The sequence below is a fragment of the Chenopodium album genome, chromosome 4 (assembly GCF_948465745.1).
Source record: "Chenopodium album chromosome 4, dcCheAlbu1.1, whole genome shotgun sequence".
Taxonomy (NCBI): domain Eukaryota; kingdom Viridiplantae; phylum Streptophyta; class Magnoliopsida; order Caryophyllales; family Amaranthaceae; genus Chenopodium; species Chenopodium album.
The window spans coordinates 69888614-69898136 of record NC_137837.1 but is presented as its reverse complement, the minus strand read 5'-3'; the positions used below and the strand labels follow the sequence as shown (position 1 = coordinate 69898136).

Sequence of the window (9523 nt, the reverse complement as noted above, 5' to 3'; positions counted from 1 at the left end):
AAACTCATGCATAAAAGATCTGCGCAAATCTAGTCACAGAGCATTACATCAATCAATAGGGAATTAATCTAGCATTGACAATTAACAACAATAATTTACCCCTTCATATTAATTATGGATCCCCATAAAACCTAGAAAGGTAACTACTCACACATAATTAAATCTAAACCAATCAAAGTAATAAAACAAGACATGATCAAAGGAATAAAACAAATAACTATGATTAAGAGAAGAGAAATCGTTACCAAGAAATCTAGAATTAAGAATAGTGTTAAGAACAAAGTATAAGAGAGAGAGAAACTAATCTAAAAGCTAAGTAGAGAGAGAAAATCTAAGAAAGAATTAAGAAAGAGTAAAAGAAGATACTAAACTCACTTAACGGAAAAGTATTTATACTAAGCAAGAATCCTAAACTAAAACAAACTTAAATGTCGAAAATTAACTCCTAATAATAACACGCGCCCGATCGGGCGAGACACCGCCCGATCGGGCGCGCCTTTTTTCCTCAACTACATTTCTCACGCCCGGCCGGGCGCGAGTTCGGGCGCCGACCTAGCTTCCCCCTCCCGGCCAGGCGCGCCTTCGGGCGCCAACTTCTTTGGTCGGACGACACTCTTGGGCCAATATCTGGACTTCGATTGGGCTCCAATTCTTCGGGCCAATTTGGATTTCCTCTTCGGGTCTTGAATACTCGATCCAAATGCCCCGGTATCATATATACCGAGCCCTTAATCACCGGTTCGATGGCTTTAACCGGCCCTGGGCTATAAAAACTGGTCGTGCTTCTCCAATGCTCGTAGTTGATCCATAATATCTCCGGAAAATGCTCCAAAAGTGCAAATCCTTGCAGAAGTCAAGCAAATCTACGAAGACACTAGAAAACACCAATTAGTAATAAAAGTGGCTCAAAAGAGCCAAAAACACTACTAATTATGACCAAGGGACGGGGGTAAAATACTACATAAAATAGACATATCAAACTCCCCCAAGCCAAACCTTTGCTTGTCCCTAAGCAAAGATCTCATCAATGAATAAATAAATATGCTCCACCCCAAAAGTAAAAATCAAGCACAAACAATTCATGTTAAATCCAATAAACATGCTTCAAAATCAACCAATCAAATCCATCCAATCACCCTTCCTCCCTAACAATTGTCAAATAGAGCAAACCACAAGAGCATATAGAATTCAAGACTAGTGCTCACACACTCACCTCTCATTTATGTGGCGAGTTAAAGATGTACTCGATCGCTCTCCAACCAACCCCTTTATGTGAACAATGCCCTCCCAACTCACACTCACGTGTGTATAAAAAGATGTACGCTCAACCTATTAGTCGACTCGAAATATGTCAAATCATAACTTGCATTGATAAACAACACTTTCACATTCATACAACTCTATGCACAAAGGTCGGAAGGGCTTTAAAGCTTGTAATGTAAGGCTAGGGTAAAGGGTAGGAATCATTTGGGAACAAGTGAGAGAAAAGATATGCTTAAGGGAGCAAATCCTAGTAAAACCCATGATCAAAATAAATAATGATCAACATCTCCTACACAACCAACTCTAACAAAAATCCACCGAAATTACTCCAATCATAAACAACAATCCCAACACTTACAAAATCACTCATAAGATATAATAATGAAGAACTGGAGTGAATAAACAAACTTTATTTTACAAACTTGAATTTTTTCATTGAAGCTCAACTTTTTTTTCTCCTTTTTGAACAACCTCCAACTAGAACATTTGAAAATTGAACAATTTTTTTTCTTCTCTTGAAGTTCACTTATTTTTTTTCTTTTTTTTTTTTTTCTTTGAACTTCTCTTTTTTTTCATAACATCATACTTTATTTTTTTCAAGAAGATATAGCTTTCAAACTCATCAAAAATAAACATGATCAAGAACAAAATAACTTCTCAAAACCCACCTAAATTGTGCAAATAATAAGCACACTACAAACTCCCTCACCTCACTCACTAATAGCTCCCCCAAGCCAAGCTTGGGACTAGTAACCAATGGGGAAAAATAGGCTTGTAATGTGGCTAATAAACAACAAAAAGTCAAGGCAACAACATGGGTAGCAAGAAGGGAACAGATGTATCTACAATCATCTTGAGGCTACCTAAAAGAACAAATGCCTTCGTCCTCCTCAATGTGCATAATAATGAGTCATACAAACATTACTTATAGTTTCAAATAAATACTCAAATTCACTGACATACCAGGAACTAACACACATTCCTAAACAAATCAACTAGTCAAGCACTATATTCACAAGTAGTTGGGAAAATTGACGCATGTTAAGGTTTAAAGGCAATCAAACATAAAATCATGATGAAATAACCCACAATATTTATCATCATATACCAAGAATCAAAACAAATTTTCTCAAGTATGGGGCACAGGGAAGCATGATTTATAATTCATTGGAACGTTTTTTTGGATTTTTTTTTATTTTTCAATTTTTTTGTATTTTGTCATATATAAGAAAGCAATAAAACTAACCTAGAAAGAAATAAATCTAAACTAAGAAAACACACCAAAAACAAAAGAAAAGAGAAAAAGAAAGATACCAAATCCAAAATCTCCCCCAAGCTAGAATTAGACAATGTCCTCATTGGCTAAGGAACTAGCCCGGCATAGCTAATCCTCATCATCCTCATCCATGGAGCCGAAACCTCCACCTCCACTGCCACCTGCACCACCTGCACCAGAAGATCTACCACCAAAATAATCAGCATGAAAACTCCCCCCCTCTCGCTAGTCCCCCAAAAGGAATGTCCTGACCGTACCCATGGAAGGCAGAATAGTCAGTATAAATACCATGGGCAATGGGATCCCTAACGTATCCCTGGGGTAGAGGCTGAAACCAGTCAGGGTAGATAGCATCTTTGGGAATGTTTCCCCGACGAGCATAATCATCATACATAGGGTAGAGAGCTCTACCCTAGTTCCTCTCCAGGTACCCTATCCAATGGTCAATGGAGCCTACCATCCTCCTAAGGTCAGTGTGAGAATGTTCGATACGGCCTAAAGCCTGACCTATACTCTGAAGGTCCCAAACTGGGTCAGAGTCAACATGGGGGACGGAGTGAGACATGCGAGGTGGAGAAAACGCTACCTCGGGCTCATGCTGGGGTTGTGGAACTGGTGGTGGTACTGGTGGTGATTTCCCCCTAGCATTTGCAACTAAAAGGTCGTACGTGTAGGATGCTTGCCTAGGGGGAAAGGCGGTCAAGTCAGGACTAGGTAGGGAAAAGATGGGCAAAGGCTGCTCGGTCCCAGTCCTAATACACCGATGGGGGGTCTGCCCACTATCCAGTCGTACCCAACCCAACTCCTCAAAATACCTAGCAGTCATATAGGTATCCGGTCCACATTTGGTCATATGGTGGGGTCCACTCTCAACAAAACCGGCCTTTTTAACTGTTATCCTAGTGATAAGGCCTCCTATACGAATGGGGGTACGAGACTGGGTATTGGATGTGGCATGTCTACTCAGATGGTGGATGATGTATCTACTTATGTTCAGTTTCCAAAACCCATACACATAGTGTCCTATAACAGCTAGTTCGTTGGTTTGGGCGTTATGAGGCTCATTCTTACCAAGAAAACATAAACCCGCAAATCTTTGCCAAATTTTTGGGATAGGGTGATGGATAGGTTTTGTACTATCATGTTGGGGGTCGGGGGTAGGTAAACCAGTCAGAGCATGATAAATATCACCCATTTTGTAATTAGCATGCCATTGGAATAGTAATTCAGAATTCAATTCAAATAATTTACAAAATTCAACATATGTTAAACTAATATTCCTATTGTTCAACCTAAAAAATAAATTCAGTCCATTTCTACTATTTACAACTTTCAAAGAAGACAAGAATTCACATGTTAATTCATGGTTTGTAGGATAGTTCATATCAACGAATTTTCTCATTCCTATGTCATTCAAAAATCGTTTAACAAAATCATACAAACCATACGATTCTAGAGTAGGGCGGTGTAACCACCGTGAAGAAATTACCTCGCGCCCGGCAAGGTGTTCTAGCCGTTCCTTTTTCTCCTGGCTAGCAATGCGGATTGTTGGCCAGTAGGAGGGTTGTAAATCTGGGTCGTACTCCTCCCTCGAGCTAGAACTCCTACCAAAAATTGATTGAGCCCACTTTGAAGCCATAGTATCAAAATGGGTGTGAAAAATATTTGAATGAAACTTGAAAATTTTTATATAGGATTGTAGAGGGTGAAGTGAGGATTAAGAATATGTAAAAATTGTTGGATTTGGTTTAGAAATGAAGAGAAGATCTTAGAGAGAAGGTAGAGGTTTTAAGGTTTTAGAAAGAGAAAGTTATGGAGGAAAAGAGAAATGAAGGAAGAAAGAGGAAAGAAGAAGAAGAAAAAGGGGGTCGGGTGCCTTGCGCCCGGTCGGGCGGCCTGTCGCCCGATCGGGCAATCTGTGAATTTAATTACGCGCTGCTCTCACGCCCGGTCGGGCGATCTAACGCCCAGAAATTACTCTTCTCTCGCGCCCGGTCGGGCGCCCATCACCCGATCGGCCAATCTAATATGTTCGTATACGTCAAATCTCGCGCCCGGTCGGGCGGACCTTCGCCCGGTCAGGCAAAAATTAAACTTTTTCAACCCTTGCTCTCGCGCCCGGTCAGGCAAGCTTCGCCTGATCGGGCCCGACGCTAATTGGACGATTTTTTTTCTCTTTTTTTCTTTAATTTTTGGCTAACTTTTTTCCTTCAAACCTGTACAAAAACTCATAAAACTCATCAAAACTCCCTCCTCTCTCCTCTCAAAAGAAAAAGAGAGAAAAACTACTCTAAAAGGCATTAAAAATACGGTCCCACATGACCTTCTCACCCGGTCGAGCGGTGTTTAGGCCACGACGCGGCTTCCTAACGTACTCTGTGGCACGCCAATTCACTTTATCTGGTGGATCCTCCTTGACTTGGACTGGGGGTTCTTCAATGCTACGCACCAAAGATCCCTCGTCGATCGAGGGTTGCTTAAAATTGTCACTGCATTTAGCACATGCAACTCGATCTGTTGGAACACTCACCGTAGGCTCAATTTCCACAACTTGCTTGTTTGATTTCACATTCTCATCCTCAAAGCCAAGACCGACAGTGTAGAGGGCTCTTCCTATTTCATCAACTTCCTGTTGCCATTTGTCTATCTCATCTGAAAAGGATGCAACACAAGATACCGCCTCCAAGGGATCTTTTTCAAGAGCTTAGGGCTTGTTAGAATAACTTTGAACCACATTAAAACTAAAGCACTTCTCCTATATCATGGGGCATTTAGGGGTATTATTAAGATTAAAAATAATTTTATCGTCCCTGTAGACACCCATTTATGTCTCCCCAAAACCAAACCCAGTGATGAGTACCTTTCACGTCGAATCATAATCGAATGAAACGAAAGTGTGGAAAGGTCTAGTGTTGCGGAAAGTTTTTTATTTCTTTTCTCTTCTCTCTGTTTTTAAAAACTTTATTTTAAGAAAACAGCCAATCCAGTTTGGTTGGTCCATGATATGGGTCCAATAGTAGTGTAGTTGGATGGGGCTTGCAAAGACCTTTCCAACGATACATTATAAGCCCAATTCCGATGAATATTGAGGAAGTTATGGCCAATTTACTAAACTGGGCCCGGTTTGAGCTTTATATGCGGCCCGATGATCTAGGGGAGGGCCTAATATGATTTATAATTCCTAATGCAATTAGTAATGGTTTTAGTCTTCTAGATTCTTCTAGAAGGTTCTTTTCATTCCTAATTCAATTAGCATTGATAAGTTGACTTTGTTGACTTTTCAGAGTTTTAATCAAAATCAAATAGCATTTTCGAAGAAATTATATTATTTTATCCTCCAGTACAGTAAACTTATCGGATTTTCGAAAACGCGTTAAAATCAAGCTTGGCGTCCAACCCCAGGCCTTGGCGCCTGGCGCTAAGGCTGATGCCTGGCGCCAGTTAGCCAGGGTTGGCGCCAGCTCTGTTTCCTGAGCGTCAGACTCTGTTTTGTTAATTTATCTTTTTTGGCTGATTTTCTCTATAAATATCGTATTAAAAACTCTGTTTTCATTCATCATCTACATCTATCATTCACCGATTTACACCAATTCTTTTAATTTTCTCTTAATTATTTATCTCTCTCATTCATCTTTCTTCTCTAAACTTGGTTTTCTCATACAAAATTCCGCATTCGCAAGACTTAGAAACACCTAACCATATTCGAAGTTGCCTTCGCCCTAGACGTGAAAGGTTTAATTTCTGAGGGTTTGGTCCCAAATCTCTATTTCAATTATTTAATTGAATTGTTTGATTTATTATTTTCCTTGAAGTTACTAACGTGTGTATTTTGTTATTAGAAAGAGGTACGAGGCATCAAAGTAAGTGCTTTAATTGGTTTAATTGATGTTATGATGTAGAAATCATGCTTACATTGTTATTATGATATTCCTAGTATCATGTCTAGGGTATTTTTAATATTAAATATGATTGTTACGATGCTTCCTATATTCTTTCTAATATTTATTCATGTTAGTATCATGTTAGGGTTAAAGATTTGATTTTATTGCTTAGTGACATGCTAGGGTTTGTTATTAACCTTGTTAGTATCATGCCTAGGATCTTGCTATTATTATGCTTTAATATTAACATGAACATGATTATGATTATAATTGTTATAATTTATGATGATTATGATGATGATGATTATTATTATTATTATTATTATTATTATTATTATTATTATTATTATTATTATTATTATTATTATTATTATTATTATTATTATTATTATTATTATTATTATTATTATTATTACTATTATTATTTTAATGATGATTATTTTATTCATGATATTGATCATTATGTTGCTTGATTTATTCTTTATTGCTTGATCGCCTTTTATTGCATGTTTAAAGGGAATTGGTACTTGTAACCACGCTTAATAAGATATTTAATAATCTTGTTAGGGTTAATTTGATTATAATTCAAGTGATCACTAATAATAGATTTATATGTGCATTAAATTCGACCAACATAGATTAAACAGGTTTAGGGTTAATCCTATTGATTGCATGTTAATCAGAAAGCGCACATGAATACGATCAGAATAAAGTAGAGGCATATTATTAGGGCAGGTTCAATCTCTTTTAGATTGGATTTGTACCATCATCCCCGAACCCTTATTTGGTTCATGACCTTATGGAGTTGACGATCTCTTGGATCGTTAAGGGGTGTAACCTTCATCCTGTGAACGGTTTACAAGTTCCTAAAAAAACTTGTTGGCGACTCTTTTGCTCTATCTTCTTCCCTTTTGGACGCCACCGTACTTTAGTGTATGATCACAGTGGGGTTCAAGCTAGTGGGATTAAAGCTTGAAAATATTCCCTACAGTCCCCTACTGATAGTGTTACTTTGCCACTTCTCACATCTATAATTGCTCCTGCAATGTTAAGGAATGGTCTACCCAAAATAATTGGAGTTTGCATATCCTCAGCCATATCAAGAACAACAAAATCAACAGGTATATAAAATTTACCTACTCTAACAGGAACGTCCTCTAAAACACCTAGGGGGTATTTAAAAGAACGGTCAGCCATTGTAGAGTAATATTAGTAGCTTTTAATTTACCCATATTTAGCTAAGAACACATAGATAATGGCATAACACTAACGCTAGCACCCAAATCACACAATGCATTATCAATCATTAGATTGCCAATATGACAAGGGATAGAAAAGCTACCCGGATCTTTTAATTTAGGTGGCGATTTATTTTGAAGTACGGCACTACACTCTGCAGTGAAAGCTACTGTCTCTACCTCACTAATAGACCTGTTTCTTGTCAATATTTCCTTCATGAATTTTGCATACGCAGGAATTTGTGTAATTAATTCAGTGAAGGGAACTGTTACCTTCAAATCTTATACCATCTCCAGAAACTTACCAAACTGCTTGTCCAAGTTTGTTTTCAAGTGACGATTGGGGAATGGAAGTTTGATAACTGGCTTTGGAGCATTATTGCTCTTATCTGGAGCTGCTACCTTCCCTGGAGTCGTACCCTGCAATGTAAAATCAGATATATTAGTACTATTCTTTAGCCCTGCAGGGCTATTAGCTACATTGTCAAGTTTAACGGAATCAAGGTTAGCATTATTTATTACAATAGGTTCATCATCTCTAGGCATAGGGGGCCCTTCATAGTTTGAACCACTCCTTAGAGTAATTGCATAGGCTTGATCCGTAGGCCTGGTCGGCTGTGCTGGCAAAGCTCCCTGTTGACGGGCTTGTAGAGTAGCGGAAAGTTGCGCAATTTGATTATCTACAATTTTATTCTGTGCTAGGATCGAATCAATTTGGGCATCTCTACTCTTCATGTGCTTCTGCATATTAACCAGCATCGCTCTAATTTCTACCAAAGCAGGGTCGGAAGAAGAGGATGGTTGTTGTGGTTGGTTCTTCTGGCCAGCATTGGGGTGGTAATATTTCTATTGTTGTTGTTGTGGCGCCTGTGGTTCTTGTGGTAGTGGTGGATTTTGAACATTGGTACTCCGGTAGGAAAGGTACGGATGATTCCGGTACCCAGGATTGTAAGTGTTGGAGTATGGGTTATTCTGCCTATAAGCTTGAAAGGCATTGACTTGCTCCACGGAACTCCTGCAATCTTGCTCCCAATGACCTATAATTCCACAATTTTCACAAAGGCCTCATTAGTATTATTATTAATTGCAGAAACATTAGCTACATTTGCAGTACTAAGATTATCTAATTTCTGGCAGATAGAGGTTAATTTAGCTTGCAAAAAGGATACAGAGTCAACACTATGCTTCCCCTTGTTAGCAAAGCCTCTTGGATTCCCATATTGGAAATTATGTATCGCCATATCTTTGATAACTTGACCTGCATCATCAACATTAAGGTTCATAAACCTCCCACTAGCTGCAGAATCCAATATTATTCTAGATGAATTTCCAATGTCATTGTAAAAGGCTTGGATTAACTGCCATTGTGTCAAATTATGGTGGGGGAATTCTCTTTGTAGGTCCTTGAACCTCTCCCAAGCCTCATATAAAGTTTCATTGGCTTCTTGGGCAAAGTTCTGAATTGCACTCCGTAGTATAGTTGTTCTCTCTGCAGGATAATATTTGTTATAAAAATTCAAAACAAGAGTTTCACAGTCAGTTATACCAAGCGCAGTTCTATTTAAACCATTAAACCATAATTTGGATTTTCCTGTTAAAGAAAAAGGGAAGAGAATCTCCCTGATTTGGTCTTGTGTGACCCCAGCTTGCCTGATGGTATTACAGTACTGACAATAGTCTGCAATAAGAAGATTTGGGTCTTCACCCTTAGCTCCACTAAATTGCTTCCTTTCTATCATTGTTATAAATTGGGGTATAATCTCAAACTGTACCCCATCAAGAGCTAGAGTTGGAGTAAGGTGTAAAAAATCTGTAAGCTTTGGTTGTGAGTAATCACTAAGCTTCTTTGGAGCCGTCATCTCTGA

The 9523-nt window shown here is 38.5% G+C and overlaps 1 non-coding gene across 1 annotated transcript; it reads left to right on the top strand.

The window, feature by feature from the left end:
* Nucleotides 1-9029: 9029 nt before the first annotated feature.
* On the top strand, nucleotides 9030-9136 carry LOC145629733 (small nucleolar RNA R71). Its single transcript, XR_014111882.1, has one exon. It is a non-coding gene; the product is annotated as a small nucleolar RNA R71 (small nucleolar RNA).
* The last annotated feature ends 387 nt before the right edge of the window (nucleotides 9137-9523 follow it).